The following is a 19,647-nucleotide window of genomic DNA, read 5'->3' on the forward strand; positions in this document are numbered from 1 at the left end:
CTTAATTATCCAGCAGTGTTATAGCTCTTGCCAAAGGAAGGAAGGGCTGTGAGACTTCGGTAGGATTCACCGGGTCATTGTTGTTGTTGTTGTTATTGTTCTACTGAATCTTCTTCCTTGCTCCCTCTACATTTTTTCAGTGTCAGTGGACTGGGTTTTACACAGAAGAACTTTTCATTGTTGTGCCCTGTTCCATAAGCCATCCCCTTGATTTCCATATGAAGGAGGGCAGATAGTCTATCAGATAGGCAGGATGGGCTGGGTTATGCCGCAGTAACAAACACTACACTTCCCTCCTCTTACTGAATGTAGACAGGAACAAGTTCAATTTGCTAAAGCAAATTACTTGGTTCCCATCTGCATGAATGAGAGAAGGGGAGTTGAATCCTACTCTGGCCCCAAAAGAGGAGATAAAGAGAAAATCTTGAAGACAAACAGAGAAAAAAAAAAGACACGTTACATATAGGGAACAATTGTAAGCATTGTAAGAGACTTCAAATAATGCAATCCAGAATAAAATGCAGTGAGCTCTTTATAAAGTGCCATAAGAAAATGTTTTACAAGGTGTCAACCTGGAATTCCATAACCTATGCAATTATGTTTTAAAAATGAAAGAGAGATTTCCAGTTTCCAGCCCAGCATGGAAATAGCTTGGAAGGCATCACTTCTGTCCAACCAACAAGGGAAAAAATTGAACTAAAAACCAGTGATTCTTCTTAGATCCACCAGATCACCGAGGTCAAAAAAGACAAGTATGTATATACAGCTAATGATTAACTATAATGCAGGGCTTAAGAGAAGGGTCTCCGGAGTTAGGATCCATGCATGTAAGTCCTGGCTCCACCACTCACAAAAATTCATAAACGTTCATAAATGTGTGACCTTAGACAAATGACTCACCTTTTTCACAGCCTCAATGTCCTCATCTGTAAAATGGGACCATAGTGTCCAGGAGTTGCTGTGAGGATTAAATGAGATGTGAAACAAAGTGTCTGGCACAGAGTGAAGGCTTCATGTCAACTCTCATAAAGGAGATGTACAGGTGTTTCCCAGTGTAAGACTTAAAAGTCAGCCCTGTTCCTTAGCCACAGTCAAACCTCTCCTTTCTACGATGTTCCAGAGAAACCCTCCTATGTAACACCATCAAAGCATTCCAGCTCTCAGCTCCACCTCAGTGGTCTCTGAGTCCACATATGTGCAGAGGGACACTTGGCATTTCTGAGTGTTCCTAAGGCTCATCTATGCTTCCCTTTGCCCTGGGAAACTGGCCTTTATAACCAACAGATGTCCCTGTGTCTTGGCCTTAATGGGAGATACAGGACATTCTTTTACCACTATCATTATTTTTGCTATATCCACACCACATTTACAATTCCTTAATATTTTCTCTTCAAATAGAATCACCTTTTAACATAAACACATTTACTTTTAGAGCAAGTTTTTATCACTACTGTAAATAGAAAACCAATATCATTTCAAGTAAAAATAAATGCAATGAAAACCAAACAGTGATATTAAATTCTGGCTAGGTGCTATTGCCTACCAAGACTCAGAGCCTAAGAGCCAATCTTTTAAGTGTTTTCTGTTGAAGATGTACAATGAGGAGAGCAGGTCCCAGAGTTGGATCCCTGAGTTTGCATCCCAGGTCTAAGGCTCCATCACCGTGTGATACGGTTTGGCTCTGTGTCTCCACCCAAATCTCATCTCCAATTGTAATCCTCACATGTCAGAGGAGGGAATCGGTGGGAAGTGACTGGATCACGGGGATAGTTTCCCCCATGCTGTTCTCGTGATAGCAAGGGAGGTCTCACAAGAGCTGGTCGTTTTAAAGTATGACACTTCCTCATTCTTGCTCTCTCCTGCCGCCTTGTGAAGAAGGTGCCTTCTCCCCTTCACCTTCTGCCATGATTGTAAGTTTCCTGACTTCTCCCAAGCTACGTGGAACTGCAAGTTAATTAAACCTCTTTTGCTTATAAAATATCCATTCTCAGGTAGTAACTTTAGAACAGTGTGAGAAAGGACTAATACACAGTGTGATCAGACATTATCTCAAATGTCTGATCTTCAGTTCACTCATCTGTAAAATGGCAATGATAAATGGGGCCAACCTTACAAGACTGTTAACATATAACCTGGCACATGGCAAACATACAAAAACCGTAAGTTACGCAAGAGTGCAAAAGCCTCCACCAAGGGTGAAGAACAGGCATGGACTACTTCCCCTGCACCCATATTTATTGGATGAAGCTTATGATCTCCATCCCTGCTGGCTCCTTAACTTCCTCAAGAAGAATCCCACCCAGGATGGTGACTGAGACAGCCTACCCACAACTCTTTCTGTCACATTATGTCCAGCCAGTTGTCCATTTCACCCTCAAGATCCAAGCAGTTATTCTAGGCTTGGACTGATGGTGAGTTAGTGGCCAGAGGTCATTTCAAATTTCAGTATTCTAAGCCTGGAGACACTATAAAATTGAATCACATGGAAATATTGGGAGAAGCCATGGGGGCTCCAGCTGTCATTTCCAACTAAGCTTTCTGGAAGCTGGACACCAACTCATGATGCCTATGAAGCAATGATGAAAGCTGTAAGGCCTAGAGCAGCTCCCAAACTGACCAACCCACATCCAGGGTCTACCCACAGGCAGAAGCTCCCAGCACTTCAACCGTCACCCTCCATTCTGTTGGTTAGAGGGAATAAATCTCCTCTCATTAAGTGACAACTGACTGGCATGGCCACTTCTGCTTTAAGCAAGCCCACGGAGAGGAAAATACCCACCCACAGTGTTGGAGGATGGAAGTGGAGCAAACACTGAATCTGGACCCTGGCAGCTGAGTAATAACTGGGAGAGAGGCTTGTGCTTTTGAATACAGATGCCTTTACAACAACACTCTTTCCTCCCCACCAAGAGAAAAACCTGGCATGCTGGCTTCCCTGGCTTGTAGCCAATCAAGTGATCACCCTTGTTTTTCCCTTGACGCAATGATTGTTAGAACCATGGTGTGTTCGTGTCGGGAGTGCACTTGGAAGTCCCCTTTATCTCATCATTGAGTGTTGTACAGCCCCAAAGAAGAGGCCACCACTCTGGGGATGTCCTTCTTTATCTCTGTGCAGTAGACAAATGACTCACACCTTTTCAGAGCCTCAATGTCCTCATCTGTAAAATGGATGAGTAGGCAACCAAAAGGGTTTCTGTAAGGCGCCTGAAGTCATGAGCTTTTAGGAACATGGTGGCAGGAATTGGAGGTGCAAACATCAACACTCACCTTGTGTTTGTCTTCCCCCAACAACCCGACCTAACGTCCCTCACTCACCATTACCCTCCACACCTCACCCCTAGCAGTCTCCTTTAGGACTCTTCGTAATTCCGCACCTACTACTTTTCTTGTCCCACAAGCAAGGTTATACCACAAGAAAGAGACTTGCTTTAATTGTTGACCACTTATTTCCCAAAATAACAATGCCTGGCACATAGCAGGTCCTCAGTAATGAGAGCTAACTGAATGAACAAATGTCCTAGACAGGCACTGTCCAACAGAAGCTCCCGTGACAATGGAAATGTTCTGTCTGTGCTGTCTGATATGGCAGCCACGGCTCCCTGATATATGATCAGCTATGGTAGCAATGAGCACAGGAATGGTGGCTACTGTAACTGAGAAGCTGAATTTTATTGTATTTTAACTATTTGAATTTAAATAGCTGCATGGATACTGTGGGTATGTATTGGATGCTGCAACCCTAGGTCAAGCAGATGGAGTTCTTTCAGGAGCCAGTAAAGAGGAGAAAGAAAATAAAGCCCTTTCTGGGAAAGGAAAGAAACAAAAAGGGCCATGGTGCTCTCTGGAGAATGCTGTGGAAGCCTTCTTAATATTATAAGAAGCTGTAACAGTTGGGGCTGTTGGTAGAAAATGCCAGGCTTTCTTTTTTGTTAGTTAAGAGGCACCCCACTTTCTGGAGCATGAAGCAATTTGGCAGCTGCACTGAGGACTCCTGAGGCTCAGGGACCAGAAATAAAGAAACCGTAAGCATCGTGATGGGAAACATCAATAGAGCAGCCTTTCTTCTGCACACCCCTTAGGGCAACCTCACTTCAAAACATGCCAGAGTGGCTTTATCCAGAGCTGTCACCAGGAACGCACCGCCGGCTCCACCCCACCTGCCTCCTTCAGCGAGTGAGATGCGTTATTTCATCCGTAACGCTCATGCAGCTGTGTCCTGGGTGGGTGGTGCCTCTCGCTGGGGAATTCCAGCATTTGCTCACGGTTGTCTGCTCAGGACTCCTGGATCCTTCCCAAGAATGTGAAGCCCTAGCTGTGACAGGCTTGGTGGATACGTGTGTAGGTGCCAGCCCTAGGGCAGGCTGATTAGCCTCCGTGGGCTTTGATTTTTTTTCCCCTGTCATATGGGGATGCTAATTCCCACTCCTCTGAGGAATGTTACGAGAAATAAATCAGCAAATGCCTGCAAAGCCCTTGGCAAGAACCAGCACACAATAAGGACTCAGGGTGACTTCTCCCACGTGACCGCCTCCCTCCCCGACTATAAACCCTTCCAGGGGAGTCACTGTACCATGTGACTGTACCAGTCAGTGTACCATGCCACTGTAATCACCCGCAAAACAAATCTGTGTACCTGTGTGCTTTGTGGAACAGCAATCTTCGAGCAGGAAACCTTGGCCTGTTTCAGATGGCAACATCCACAGTCCCTGAAAGTCCAGCAATTGTCTTACAACACTCACAAGTCCATAATCACAGCAGACTAACAAGAAAATTATCATTAGTGATAACAATAACTCATATTTGTTGAGTATTTACTTTGTGCCTGGCGTGATGCTGAGAGTTTTACAGGTGTTGTTTTGCCTGCTGTCAACCATAACTCTGAGCTGGTGTTCCGAATTCAGAGATGAGGATTCTAAAGACTGGAGACGGGTGGTCGCTGCCCCACGTTCTCACAGCAAGTTAGGAGCCTGGCCAGGGTTCAAACCCAGGTCTGTGTGGGTCCAGAACTCAGGCGTTTGACCTCTGTCCAGAGAAAAAGCCATGTCAGATGCAGTGGTCCCCATTATCCAGGCGACCTCCTTCAGGAGCGCAAGACATTCCTCTGCATCTTGATGGCAAATAGTACTCAAAGAAACTACCCATGACTCTCGTAATTAACTGATCTACAATTATTAAACAGATAGGAAGAGTCTCAGATCTGTCGAGTTTAACAAAGGAAGAGGATGAATCTCTTAAAAAGGAGCAGGGAGGATTCATTTTCTTTTCTTTTTTTCCTTTGAGACAGGGTCTCACTCTGTCACCCAGGCTGGAGTGCAGTGGTGCAGTCAGAGCTCACTGCAGCCTCCACTTCCTAGGCTCAAGCAATCCTCCCACCTCAGCCTCCAGAGTAGCTGAGACCACCATGCCTAATTTTTTTTTTTTTTTAAGAGATGGGGTCTCTTTCCATGTTGCCCAGGCTGGTCTCAAACTCCTGAGCTGAAGCAATCCTCCCACCTCGGCCCCCAAAGTCTTGGGACCACAGTGTCAGTCACTGCACCCAGTCAACTACTAATTTTCTGACGCTGCTGTAACAAATTGCCACAAACTTAGTGTCTTCAAACAACACGTTTGCTATCTTATTTTTAACTTTTGACCTGCAGTACTGTAAGACTCACTCGGCTAGAATCAAGGTATCGACAGGGCTGCGTTCCTCCTGGAGGCTCTAGTGGAGAATCAGCTCCCTTGCCATTTCCACTTCTAGAAGCCACCTGCATTCCTTGGCTTATGGCCCCTTCCTCCACCTCCAGCCAACAGTTCAGCATCTTCCAATACTTCCCTCTTACCATGACTCGTGATTTCACTGCACTCACCCAGGTAATCCAGGATGACCTCCCATCTCCAAATCCTTAATTTAATCACATATGCAAAGTCCCTTTTGCCATGTAAGGTAACTTGTTCATGCTGTCTGGGGATTAAGGTGTTGATATCTTTGAGGTCCTTTTTTCTTCCCACCACAGTCTGCCCTCTGGCCTCCACCCAATAATTATATCTATCCCACATGCAAAATACATTGACCCCATCCCAATCTCCCCAAAAGTTTCAGCCCGCTATGGAGGAGGATGACAACTCACATTTAATGAGCACGTACTAGGTTGGAAGCACTTTGCTGTGTTGGCCCATCTAATCTTCACACCAACCTATGAGACAAGTGCTTTCATTACCGCCCCCCACCCCCTCCACCGTCAGAGATGAAAACAATCAAGATGTAAAGAGTACAAGTAGTTTCCCAAGCTTACAGCTGAGCCGGGATTTAAATCCATGTGTATATGACTCACTCTGATGCCTAGCTTCAAGTACTTTCAGTTGGGGGTTTGAAGAGTGGAAAGAATTTTAAAAGTCAGAAAGGAGAGGACATACATTGAAAGGAGAGGAACAGCTGGAGCAGTGGCTCAGAGGCAGGAAGCACGCGCATGTCCAAAAGTCCATAAATAGATTTTGTCTGACAGGAACACGGAGCTTGAGAATGGAAGGGGCAGGGATAAGACTGGGCTGACTGTGCAAGTCATTGTAAAGACCCTGAGTGACAAGCTACAGAGACTGACCTTTCTCCTGCAGGAATGTGCAAGACTTGAATTTCAGACCATGCCATTCCAGTTGCTTTACAAGGTATATTTCATTAGAATGAAGCAAGACAGTATCCTGAAATAGTCTTGTTTGTACCATTCTGTTCCACATCGCTTTGTTGGGAAACCTTTCCCTGGTCAACAAGAGACACGCACAATGATTATATATTTTATTTTATTTTTTTTTTGAGACAGGGTCTCATTCTGTCACCCAGGCTGGAGTGCAGTGGCCCAATCACGGCTCACTGCAGCCTCAACCTCTCAGGGCACAGGTGATTCTCCTGCCTCAGCCTCCTGAGTAGCTGAAACTACAAGTACACACCACCACACCCAGCTAATTTTTGTAGTTTTTTTCTTTTGTAAAGACAGGGTCTCACCATGTTTCCCAGGCTGGTCTCAAACTCCTGGGCTTAAGTGTTCCACCCACATTGGTCTCCCAAAGTGCAGGAATTATAGGCATGAGTCACCATTCTCAGAAGGATGTTGATTTTTTTTTTTTTTTTTTTTTTTGAGACAGAGTCTCGCTCTGTTGCCCAGGCTGGAGTGCAGTGGCATGATCTCGGCTCACTGCAACCTCTGCCTCAAGGAGTCAAATGATTCTCTTGCCTCAGCTTCTCGAGTAGCTGGAATTACAGGCACCCGCCAGCATTCCCGGCTAATTTTTTTATTTTTAGTAGAGACGGGGTTTCACCATGTTGGCCAAGCTGGTCTCGAACTCCTGACCTCGTGACCCACCCCCCACCTCGGCCTCCCAAAGTGCTGGGATTACAGGAGTGAGCCACCACATCCAGCCTGTTTATTTTTAAGAGACTGGAATACTTAGAGTAGGGACACACCATCTCTCACTCTACACATTTATTTATTTCTCTCTCCTCTGGCTAGAAAGAATATACGCTTCCCAGAGGCAAGGAGGTTGGTCAGTTTTGTTCACAGCTGTACTTGCAGCACCTAGAACATGCCTGACACATAGGTGCTCAACAAATATTTGTTGAGTGAGTACGAAGAGAAAAATAAAGATTCCCATTTTTTCATTTTCAAAGAAGGCTTTTAAAGGAGTATGAGAATCAATCATTTGAAGCTTCAAACTTCTAATTTGCAAGAAGACATTTTGTTAAGAGGGAAAAAGCCTCCGGAGACCTAAAAGTCTATTAAGAAACAAATTAGAAAGGGTCTTTTAGGCTGGAAGAGGGTAGAGAAGATGGTGAGACACCACCTTGAAGGAGGTCAGTGGGCTCTAGGAGGGGACATACCTGGGACGCTCCCCTGGGGGCTATATGGAGAATAGTGAACACTGTCCACCACAGTCACACACAGGAAGGCCAAGCCATTGCCTTCTGATCGTCTGTGGCCATTTAAATAGACCTGCCACACATCACTGTGCTGAGGACCATGCCAGCTACTGCTGTCTGCCTTCTCTCTGATTCCCGCTTGTTCCTGCCTGAGCACTGTCCTGCAAAAATCATGCCCACCCCAACACCTAGCACAGCTCCATCTGAAGTTCCAAGAGCATGAGATAGCCACAGGTTTCACCCATTGATATAGTGGGTATATCTGTCCCCACCAAATCTCACGTCGAACTGTAATCCCCAGTATTGGAGGTAGGGCCTGGTGGGAGGTGAATGGATCACGGGAGAGGATTACTCGTGAGTGGTGAAACACCATCCTCTTGGAACTGTCTTCGAGATTGTGAGTTCTCACCAACTCTGGCTGTTTAAAAGAGGGCAGCACAATCCCCATCCCCCAACTCCCTCTTGCTCCTGCTTTTGCCATGGGAAGTGCCTGCTCCTGCTTCACTTCTGCCATGATTGAAAGTTTCCTGAGGCTTCCCCAGAAGCTGAGCAGATGCTGGCACCATGCCTATGCAGCCTGCAGAACCGTGAGCCACTGAAACCTCTTTTCTTTATAAATTACCCAGTCTCAGATATCTCCTTATGGCAATGCAAGAACGGCCTAATACAGCAGCCACCCACCCAAAGCTGGAAGCAGAGTCACTGTCATCCAGAGGAATGGTCCAGGAGAAAGAGGGATCCCTCAGAAACCAGACCTGGGCTGGGTGGTACATTGTGAGAACCCACTCCCATCAGAGAGTGCAGATTTCAGTTTAAGGCCTCTGAACAGTTCAGACTCTATTCATACCCCGGTACCCTCCCATGCTGCCCCCAGCCTGCCTTGCTTCGTTTTTGACAATTAAAAAAAAAAAAAGGAATGTATTGATTCATGTAACATGAAATTGGGAAATCCAGTGACAGAGCTGAGTTCAAGCACTGAAAAGATGTTATCTCTCTCCAATCTTGGGTCTCTGTGTGGCCCCTTTCACTTTCACTAAGCTTAGGTTTTTCCAAGCTGGGATAATAGAAGCCTCCACCTGGCTCTGAGAACATGCATTCAAACACCATGAGCAGCTGAAAATGCACCCCCTTTTCCCACAACTGGAGAGGAGGAGGAACATGTGTCAAATCAAAGATAATTCACTACCTTTAAATAAGCAACTGAATTAAATACATCAGCCTGTAGGGCCCTCAGCAGGGGCCACACAAGAGGTAGAAGATGCAAAGCCCTGCCATGATTTCAGAATGGCCAGAATCTTCCTAAGGCTTTTCAATCCAAATTGTGTCCTGGGCAGTGATCTTCCCAAAAGGTAAATCTAATCCCATCACCAGCTGCTTAAACACTCCCACGGGTCTTGGGTTAAAGCCCAAAGGCCTGGCCAAGTGCAGTGTCTCACGCCTGTAATCCCAGCACTTTGGAAGGTCGGGGCAGTTGGATCACTTGAAGTCGGGAGTTCGAGACCAGACTGGACAACACAGTGAAACTGCATCTCTACTAAAAACACAAAAATTAGCCCAGCATGGTGGCCCGTCCCTGTAATCCCAGCTACTCGGGAGGCTGAGGCAGGACAATCACTTGAACTCGGGAGCCAGAGGTTGCAGTAAGCCAAGATCATGCCGCTGCACTCCAGCCTGTGTGACAGAGTGAGACAAAAAGCAAAAAGCCCAAAGGCCCTGCTATGACATCCAGCACTCACAGGGGCCAGTGATGCCAGTGCCTCTCACTGTCTTCGTACCCCACACTCCATCCACAAGCCTTCCTCACCTCCAAGCTCCCCAGTTCCCTCCCAGCGCAGGGCCTCTGCCCTTGTTTTTCCCTCCACCTAGAACACAGCCCCTCCATGCCTCACTACTCATCTAATTCCTACTCTTCTTTCAGATTTCACTTGATATAGTTAGGCTTTGTGTCCCCACCCAAATCTCATCCCGAATTGTAATCCCCAGGTGCTGAGGAGAGACCTGGTGGGAGGGGACTAGATCATGGGACAGTTTCCCCCATGCTGTTCTCATGATAGTGAGTTCTCAGAGATCTGATGGTTTTATAAATGGCAGTTTCCCCTGCACTTTTCACTCTCTCTTGCCTGACACCATGAAAGATGTGCCTGCTTCCCGTTCCGCCAGGACTGTAAGTTTCCTGAGGCCTTCCCAGCCATGCGGAACTGAGTCAATTAAACCTCTGTCTTTTACAAATTACCCAGTCTCAGTTAGTATCTTTATAGCAGTGTGAAAATGGACTGACACATCACTCAAATGTCACTTCCTTAGGGAAGCCCTCCTGACTTCCCTCCAAGATGAATCCCACATCACACACACCACTGTCACCATGTACTCCACCTTCACAGCACTCTTCACACTGGTAAGTGCCCATTGATCTGACTATGTGGCTGCTGTCCCCTCTATTGAAGAGACTTTTTCTGTTGTATTCATGATTCAATTCACTGTTGGATCACCAGCCCCTCCTGCAGGACCCACTGTGTAATGTAGTAAATGCAAAATAAATATTTACTGGATGTATTAGGGTTCTCCAGAAAACAGAACCTATAGGACACACACACACATATACATACATATTTTTATATATATGCACACCTGTGTGTGTATAGAGAGAGAGAGAAAGAGAGAGAGAGAAACACACAGAGAGACAGAGATTTATTATAAGGTATGATACTTAGGGAATTGTGGAGACTAAGAAGTTCCACAATCCGTCATCCACAAACTGGAAACCCACAAAAACCAATGGGATACATTCTAGTCTGGGTCCAAAGGCCTGAAAACCAGAGCACTGAAGGCATGAGAAGATCAATGTCCCAGCTCAAGCAATCAGAGCTAACTCTCCCTTCCTCCACCTTTTATTCTATTCAGGTCCTTGACGGATTGGATGGCACTCACCCACACTGGGGAAGGCCATCTGCTGTACCCATCCACCAATCCAAATGCTATTCTCCTCTGGAAATCCTCCCAGAGACAGTGTTTAACCAGCTATCTGGGAATCATGTATCCCAGTCAAGTTGACACGTAAAGATGACCATCACGCTACATGAATGAATAAATCAATGAATGAATAAAAGAATAATCAGATTTCAAATACACATTATAAGTTGGAATGCTTTTGGTTTCAAGTAGAACTCTCAGATAAAAGTGGCTTCAACAACAGGGGCTCATTACTTTATGTAATAGGATGTCCAGAGAGAGGCAAGTCCAGAGATGCTTCCCTGTCCCCGATGTTCTCTCTTCTCCAGAGCCTTCTCCCTACTGACTCCTGTCCTCAGCCTGTGGGAAGACAACTGGGAACGCTCTGCCCTCACTTTCACACAGAGCTACACTCAAAAATAGAAAAGGAAGAAAACTTTTCCCAGAAGCCCAAGCAGATGCCCCCGAGTCACACTCCACACCTGAAGCAATCACTGGCCAAGGGAAAGGGATTACCATAACTGGCTTAGACCAACAGTAACTTATCCCCTCAGACCAAGTCTGCCTCCCTTGAGCATCCTGCCATCCACAATATGAACCCAACTCAGCCTCTATGAGCACTGATTTATTCATTATCTCATTTTTTCACATTGTTTTTAGCATCTACGATGCAGTATTTTAATGTCCAAGAGTATTAGTCTGTTGTCACGCTGCTAATAAAGACATACCCGAGACTGGGTAATTTATGAAGAAAAAAGGTTTAATGGACTTACAGTTCCACGTGGCTGGGGAGGCCTCACAATCATGGCAGAAGGCAAAAGGCATGTCTTACATGACAGCAGGCAAAAGCGAGGCTGTGCAGAGGAACTCCTTTATAAAATCATTAGATCACATGAGACTTACTATCATGAGAACAGCATAGGAAAGACCCACCCCCATGGTTCAATTACCTCCCACCAGGTCACTTCCATGACATGCAGGAATTGTGGGAGCTACAATTCAAGATTAGATTTGGGAGTATGGGGGACACAGCCAAACCATATCACCAAGGAAGCACATAGTCCAGGCCCTCCCAGCTGGCCCACCTTGGGCACAGTGCACAGCAGTAAGGAGCCCTATCAGCCAAGGTTCAAATCCCCATTCTGCCACTTAATAGCTGTGTGACAATGAATGAGCTGCTCAACCTCTCTGTGCACAGGTTCCACATCAGTAAGACTGGGATAATAACAGTACCTAACTCACAGAATGAATTACTGCATGTAAAATAGTCCATGGCATGTAGAGAGCTCCTATGATGATGAGTCCAAATGTTCCTCAGACCCAGAATGAACTCCTTTACTGATCCTGAAGACCAAGCTGGAAAGCTTTCTTTTCCTGGTGGCTGAGGCTTTCGTGGTTTCATGGCTTTGTCTCCCTCTCTCTCAACTCCTTTGGAATCGATCAAGCACTTCTGACAAGCTGTCTTCTCCAATTCCTCATCTTTCTAGATGATGGGACAGGATCTTGCCACGCTGGCTCCAGAGAGCATGCACCATAAAACTGCCATGCATGGATTTCCCCATCCCCCAGGTATGCAGAACAGCGTCTGTGCACAGAATAGGGGTTCAGGGCTCTGTGATAAACTCAGGGCTAACACCGCCGCTCTAGGAACCATCAGGTGAAGAAAGGAGCCAATGGGTGAGAAACCAGCTCTGAAGATAGAGCTCTCCTGTGTCCTCAGCCTCGTTACCTTCATCAATTTGCACACAAATGACTTCCTGAGACCTACAAGGTACAGTCCATAGAGATCACTGATCAGGAGAGACTTTCTCTAAGTGACAGTGGCCTCTCAGATTTGAAGACATCAAAGACAGAGCTCCTCCTCCCCTCCCTAGCCTTCAGGGGATTCGCCATTTGGAGGGACTCCTGCTAATTCGATAAGGTTCAATGCTCTCAGAACGCTGGCACTTCTTTTAAAAGGTGTGCAAATACATGGCGTACACGTGCAATTGTATGACATGCACAGATTACATAGTGGACAAGTCAGGGCTTCCCAGGCACTCATCACCTGAATAAGGTACATTGTACCCATTAACTAATTCCTCACCATCCACCCCTATACCTCCTAACCCCTCCAAGTCTCCACTGTTTATCATCCCCATCTCCTCCATCATCTCCCTCAATGCCCAATCCCCCATCCCCACCCCTGTGACTCAGACAAGCCAAGCTGGTTTCCACCCACTCTGTTCTTTGCACCAAACCTGCTTCCCACCACCCCATGCCCAGCCCCAACCTTCCCATGGCCAAGTCCCTCTTGTCATTGCATGTCCCTCCCCAGAGGTGTCTTCCCAGGCCACCTGACTCCAGTAGCAATCCAGTTACTCTTTTTCTTATGACTGTCTTTCCCCAGCATATTTCATTCTCCATGTTTTTGAAACTGCAAGTTAGGACCCAGGAGTGAGGCATGAAATCACTGAATACAGCAGTGGGGATTTCTCCTTTCTTTAGAACCAGCATAGAAAACATCAGAGCATTGGCCGGTTGTGGTGGCTCATGCCTGTAACCCCAGCACTTTGGGAGGCCGAGGCTGGCGGATCACCTGAAGTCAGAAATTCAAGACCAGCCTAGTCAACATGGCGAAACCTTGTCTCTACTAAAAATATAAAAAATTAGCTGGGCATGGTGTCATGCACCTGTAATCCCAGCTACTCGAGAGGCTGAGGCAGGAGAATTGCTTGAACCCCGGAAAGTGGAGGTTGCAGTGAGCCAAGATCGTGCCACTGCACTCCAGCCTGGGTGCACAGAGTGACATTCTGTGACTCTAAAAAAGAGAAGAGAAGAGAAGAGAAAAGAGAAGGAAAGAACAGAAACATCACAGCATATTACAAGGACTGTATTACATGTAGCAAGGGTTTTGGGGGATTTTTGGATTTTTTTTTTTTTTTGGTAGTTTTCTGTTTTTCTTGTTTTTTGTATTTTTGAGACGGCGTTTCACCCTGTTGCCCAGACTGGAGTGCAACGGCATGATCTCGGCACACTGCAAACTCCACCTCCTGGGTTCAAGCAATTCTCCTGCCTCAGCCTCCTGAGTAGCTGGGATTACAAGCAAGCACCACCGCACCCGGCTAATTTTGTATTTTAGTAGAGATGGGGTTTCTACATGTTGGTCAGGCTGGTCTGGAACTCCCAGCCTCAGGTGATCCAGATGCCTTGGCCTCCCAAAGTGCTGGGATTACAGACGTGAGCCACTGCACCTGGCCTGTAGTAAGGGTTTTATGACACCTTTGCTTCCATGCATTTGTGTATACGTGTGTGTGTGTGTGCAGCCGTGCACATGCTGGGACACAGTATAAAAGTAGTTTGTTACTATGCGATGAATTCCAAAAGGTTGAGAAATGCTGCACTGATATTTTACTGTTCAATTTCTGCTTGTTAATAATCTCTCTTGTTTACTAGTATGCGCCTGGCACTTAATGCATCTATATTGGATGGATGGTTGCAGGGAGCAACAGGAAGAAAGTGAAACAGAGGGAAGAGGAAACAGAGGAACCAACCCCCAGATTTCTCATGATTCTCAGGGGCTGAAATTAACGCACTTAAGAGGGTCTCTTCAAAACCACATCAGGTTTTAAGGAAGGTTCATAAGAGACACAACCATGGGAAGCAAGAAGACAAAATAATTACTTGTGAATCATATGACTGTATACTTGGAATACCCAAGGGAATCAACTGAAAAGTGTTTTAGAATTTGGAAGAAAGCAGGTATTTAGAAAATGTGTGATAACAAAAGGAAGACAGCAGCATCCATTGTTTCTGGCTATGCTGACAAATACCAGATGGCACATATGTCAGGGAAGAATAGAGAATGGGGGAGGATGCGAGCTGGGGATCTTCCACTGGCCTCTCACGTCTTGTCTCCACTCTTCTCCACCAATCCACAAGCTGGCCTGTGTGCATGCACGCATGGACCCCCAGCGCTGTCTTCCAGGTGGGCCTAGCCAATGGGGAGCACCAGCAAAACGATAGAGGGGAGGAGGGGAGCTCTGGGTATTTAACCCCCAAATCCTTCCTTCCAGATCTGCTCCGGTACGCTGGGTTTCTTAGCCAAGTGACCCAGCCTGTTACACAGTCCCTCGCCACATGACCCCCCTCTTCCTGCTCCTGGTCTCTGCCCCTTCCTCTTGCCTCTGCAGCCTGGGGCTGGTAAATGCCCCCTTGTTGTTAGCCCAGGAGTACTCTCCAATGCTTTAGGACTTTTCTGCACAGTCCTCTCCCACACCCTGGAAATAGGCCATTTACTAAACTCTCTTTGAATTATCCAGTTTGGTTGTGTGTCTTTTGTTTCCAACCAGGACATCAACTCCATTTTCAAGTGATGATTATCCCCAACTGTTGGCAAAAACAGAGACAGTTGTTGATATACTGGCATATCATGAAACGACTCCACCCACTATGTTCGGCGACGAGAAACGAGACGACGATGCATTGCTGCTGCTGCTGCTGCTGCTATGATGGATGATGAAAGAAGAAGATGATGAGTGGAGGATGATGATGATGAGAAGATGAGGAGGATAGAAGATGATGATGATAAAGATGAAGAGGATATAAAGAGGAGGAGGAGGAGAAGAGGAGGAGGATGGAGAAGAGGAGGAGGAGGAGGAGAAGAGGAGGAGGAGGAGAAGAGGAGGAGGAGGAGGAGGAGAAGAGGAGGAGGAGGAGAAGAGGGAAGAGGAGGAGAAGAGGAGGAGGAGGAGAAGAGGAGGAGGAGGAGGAGGAGGAGGAGAAGAGGAAGAGGAGGAAGGAGAAGAGGAGGAGGAAGAGGAGAAGAGGAGGAGGAGGAGAAGAGGAGGAGGAGGAGGAAGAGGAGGATGGATGACAACATTAAAACATGATGATGATGATGATGGCGATGATAAATGATGATGATGATGAGCAAAATATGATGATGATGATAAAATATGATGACATAAAATATTTAAACAACATTTTATTAAGAAATATTTATTTATTTATTGGCGACAATGACACAAAATGATGATGATGATAAATGATGATGATGATAAACAAACATTTATTTAAAGATGATATTTACAACATTATTTACATAACATGATGATGATGACAACATAAATTGATGATGACCATTAAATATGATGATGACATTACACAAAATAAATATTATGACAATGACATAAAAATAAATGATGACATAAAATGATGCTTATTTATTTATTAAACAAAGATGATGCAACATGATATTATTAAAATATATTTATACAAAGATGATGATGATGATAAACAACATGATGATGATGACACATAAAACATGATATTATTAAAGATGATGATGAGCAAAGATATTTACGATGACAAGATGATGATGATGACCGATGACAGCTGAGGAGGAGGAGGAGCAGGAGAAGGCTGAAGAAGAGCAGGAGAAGGAGAAGAAGGAGGAGGAGGAGAAGAGGAGGAGGAGGAAGAGGAGGAGGACAGGGGTTTGGGGGGGGGAGAGAGACAGAGACAGAGACAGAGACAGGGAGAAAGGCAAAATACTAACAAGCAATGAAACAAATGAAAGTGTGAATTTCCAGGCTTCCCTGGACGGAAAGATTAAATATGTAAAAATGTCAGTGCTCCCAAAATAATGTAAACTTGCAGTTTATGCCAGCCCCAACTAATACCTGAATCATTTTTAGGGAAAGGGCGACAAAATGATTCTGAAATCCCCTGGATTAAGAAACAGACGAGAATCCTTCCGAAGCTTATTACAAAAGAGGACTAATGGCAGGAGGAGAGGCCCCAGGACAAAGCTGCAGTTGCTCCAGCACACTAATGGTATAAGACCTGAGGGCAAACCAAGTCACAGCGCGGACATGGCTGGACCACACCGGAGCATAAACAGGAACACTGAGCATACGCTAAAGGAGGCATCACAAAGCAAGGAGCAAAGGAAAAACGCTGACAAAACGGTTTCTAGGAAATTGTACATTTAGGGGAAGAAAATCAAGTTACACCCTCAAACCTCCACAAAATGAATTCCAAATATATTAAGGATCTAAAAAGCAAAAACTGACTATAAAAATTTGCAGAAAGTATAAATACACCTTTAGCCAGTATTAAGATAGAGAAGGCTCTTCTAAGCACAAACTTGATAGGAAGAAAATCAAAAAGAAAAAGGCTGACATATACTGATGACCTAAAAATTATAAAATATAAAACTCCTTTGAACCATCATAAAAATATTTAATGACAAATGACAACTCTGGAAAATATCTGCCTTAATTATGACATATTAGCAGTAACTTCTTTAATATATAAAGAATCTTCCAAATCAATAAGAAAAATATTAATGCCCCAACAGGAAAATGATCTATGATCAAAAATGGAACATTAGTGGAAAAAAATATAAATGGCAAATAAACACATGAAAATATGACCACTTCTCTCCTATCAAATTGGCAACATTTTTTTAAAAGGCCTGTTGAGGGTGGGGAATATAAAGGGAGGCAGGGAACGAAATTTTTTACAACCTTCCTTAAAAGCAATTTAACAAAATATACTGGGAATCCTTCAAAAGTTTACACAGCATTATTTGTAATACAAATAATGGAAGGGGAAATTAAACTAGGGCCCAGCCACAATATGTAATATTATGTAAGTTTTAATTTTTTTCAGACACTTTTTAATGAGAAGGGAATATGTTCAAGAGATAATATTTTTTAATCAGGACAGAAATAATACATGGTATGATTTCAATTTTGTTTTGAAAGAGAATAATATATATGCATAGATAAAACTAGAAAAATAAGTATTTATGCTTTATAGAATTACATAGAGATATACAAAGAGAAAAGCAAGCAATGGCCAGGCGCAGTGGCTCACACCTGTAATCTCAGCACTTTGGGAGGCCAAGGTGGGCCGATCATCAGTGATCAGGAGTTCCAGACCAGCCTCACCAACATGGTGAAACCCCAACTCTACTGAAAATACAAAAATCAGCCAGGTGTGGTGGCACATGCCTGTAATCCTAGCTATTCAAGAGGCTGAGGCAGGAGAATTGCTTGAACCTGGGAGGCGGAGGTTGCAGTGAGCCAAGACTGCGCTCCAGCCTGGATAACAGAGCGAGACTCTGTCTCAAAAAAAAAGAAAGAAAGAGAGAGAGAGAGAGAGGGAGGGAGGGACGGAGGAGGGGGGGAGAGAGAGAGAGGGAGAGAGAGAGGAAGGAAGGAAGGAAGGAAGGAAGGAAGGAAGGAAGGAAGGAAGGAAGGAAGGAAGGAAGGAAAAGACAAGACAAAACAAAAGGGAAGGAAAAGGAAGGAAAGGGAAGGGAGGGGAGGGGAGGGAAGGAAGGGGAGGGGAGGGGAGGGGAGGGGAGGGAAGGGAAGGGCAAGCAATGGAATGATGAGTGTCAGCTCCATGTGATGAGTAGCTAGTGTTGGGGATGTGGAAGATGGGGTGAAAGGAGGGCAAACATATAGTTAGAGGGAAGTTCTTGTCAAGGAAAAAGCTTTTGCTTGGGTTGTTGGGTTCATGAATTCTTATCATCAAAAATAAAATCAATAGCAAGACAAACTAAAATTGCTGATAAACCACTGCTTTTGATCTTCAAAACCAATAATGTTTAACAGTTCACCTTAAGGGACAGATAGACAGATGGACAAAACTGGGACTGAGATTATATCATGAATTAGTACTGCAAATGAGCCACACACACAAAAAAATTTTTAAGACACGGTCTCAATGTCACTGGAGTGCAGTGACCCAAGCATGGCTCACTGCAGCCTTGACCTCCTGGACTAAGGTAATCCTCCCATCTCATCATCTCTTTGAGTAGCTGGAACTACAGATGTGCATCACCACTTTCCGCTAATTTTCTTATTTTTTGCAGGGTCTTCCCTTGTTTCTCAGGATGGCACTGATCCATTTTTTAAAAGAGAAAGATAAGGAACCCATTCACCAAAATGCTAATGGTGTTCATTCTCCCAGTAGGGTGATTAAGGGCAATTCTTACTTTCTCCTTTATTTTCCATTACCCAAATTTTCTCTGAGAAAAATTAAATGCGTTTATGTATTTCAAAATACACATTAGTTTTCTTAACTTGTCTCCTACTCCAATATCTAGTTTTGGCTCAAAAACAGATAAATCAAGGTCTGAGCCCTTGACCTGATCTGTGGCTAAGGTCCAAACCCCAGAGTTAACAATGGCAATAACGGATCATCGCTACTGGGCATACCACGTGCCCATTTATCAAGCGAGGGAGGGAGTCTAATTTTCCCCATTTTACAGATAAGGAAACTGAGGCTTGGAACTCCTCCCTGACACACAGAGTTACCAGTCCTCTGAGAAGAGATTTAAGCCAAAAGCCGTTTGTTCTCACCAATCACCAAGCTAAGAAGGGGTCTGGAGGAAAGGCTTAAGCTCCCAGGTAGCTGCCGTCACTGAGGCCCTCGAATGCTGGCTGAGGAGAAGAAAAGCTGGGAACGGAGAGCAGAGTGCAACGCCAGACACCAATCACAGCCAGCTTTCTGGTTCAGAGCCTCCGCTGCTGTAATGAAGCGTTTAATAGGGTCCCTGAATGCCACGGGTTACGCCTGAAACGTTTAACTTAAACCAGACTCAAATTCAATTCCTCTGAAATGAGCCCAGGGTTCTCGAGGTGCTGCTCTCCACAGCTGTCCCAAATATCTTCCCTCGCTCCCCTGGAATCATCACCTACTCACGGCCCCTTCAGGAGACCCACAGCTCATCAGCCTCCTTCCTCTCCCACTGTCAACCTTGCTCTCCTCCCACTGGACTCCCTTCAACTCCAAATATGCCTGGTATA

The 19,647-nt window shown here is 45.2% G+C and overlaps 1 protein-coding gene across 1 annotated transcript in view; it reads right to left on the minus strand.

Moving 5' to 3' along the window:
• Positions 1-19,647, minus strand: part of RBFOX1 (RNA binding fox-1 homolog 1) — a 2,483,424-nt gene that overhangs the window by 2,295,965 nt on the left and 167,812 nt on the right.

Source organism: Papio anubis, chromosome 18, assembly GCF_008728515.1.
Source record: "Papio anubis isolate 15944 chromosome 18, Panubis1.0, whole genome shotgun sequence".
In the NCBI taxonomy this organism is placed as follows: domain Eukaryota; kingdom Metazoa; phylum Chordata; class Mammalia; order Primates; family Cercopithecidae; genus Papio; species Papio anubis.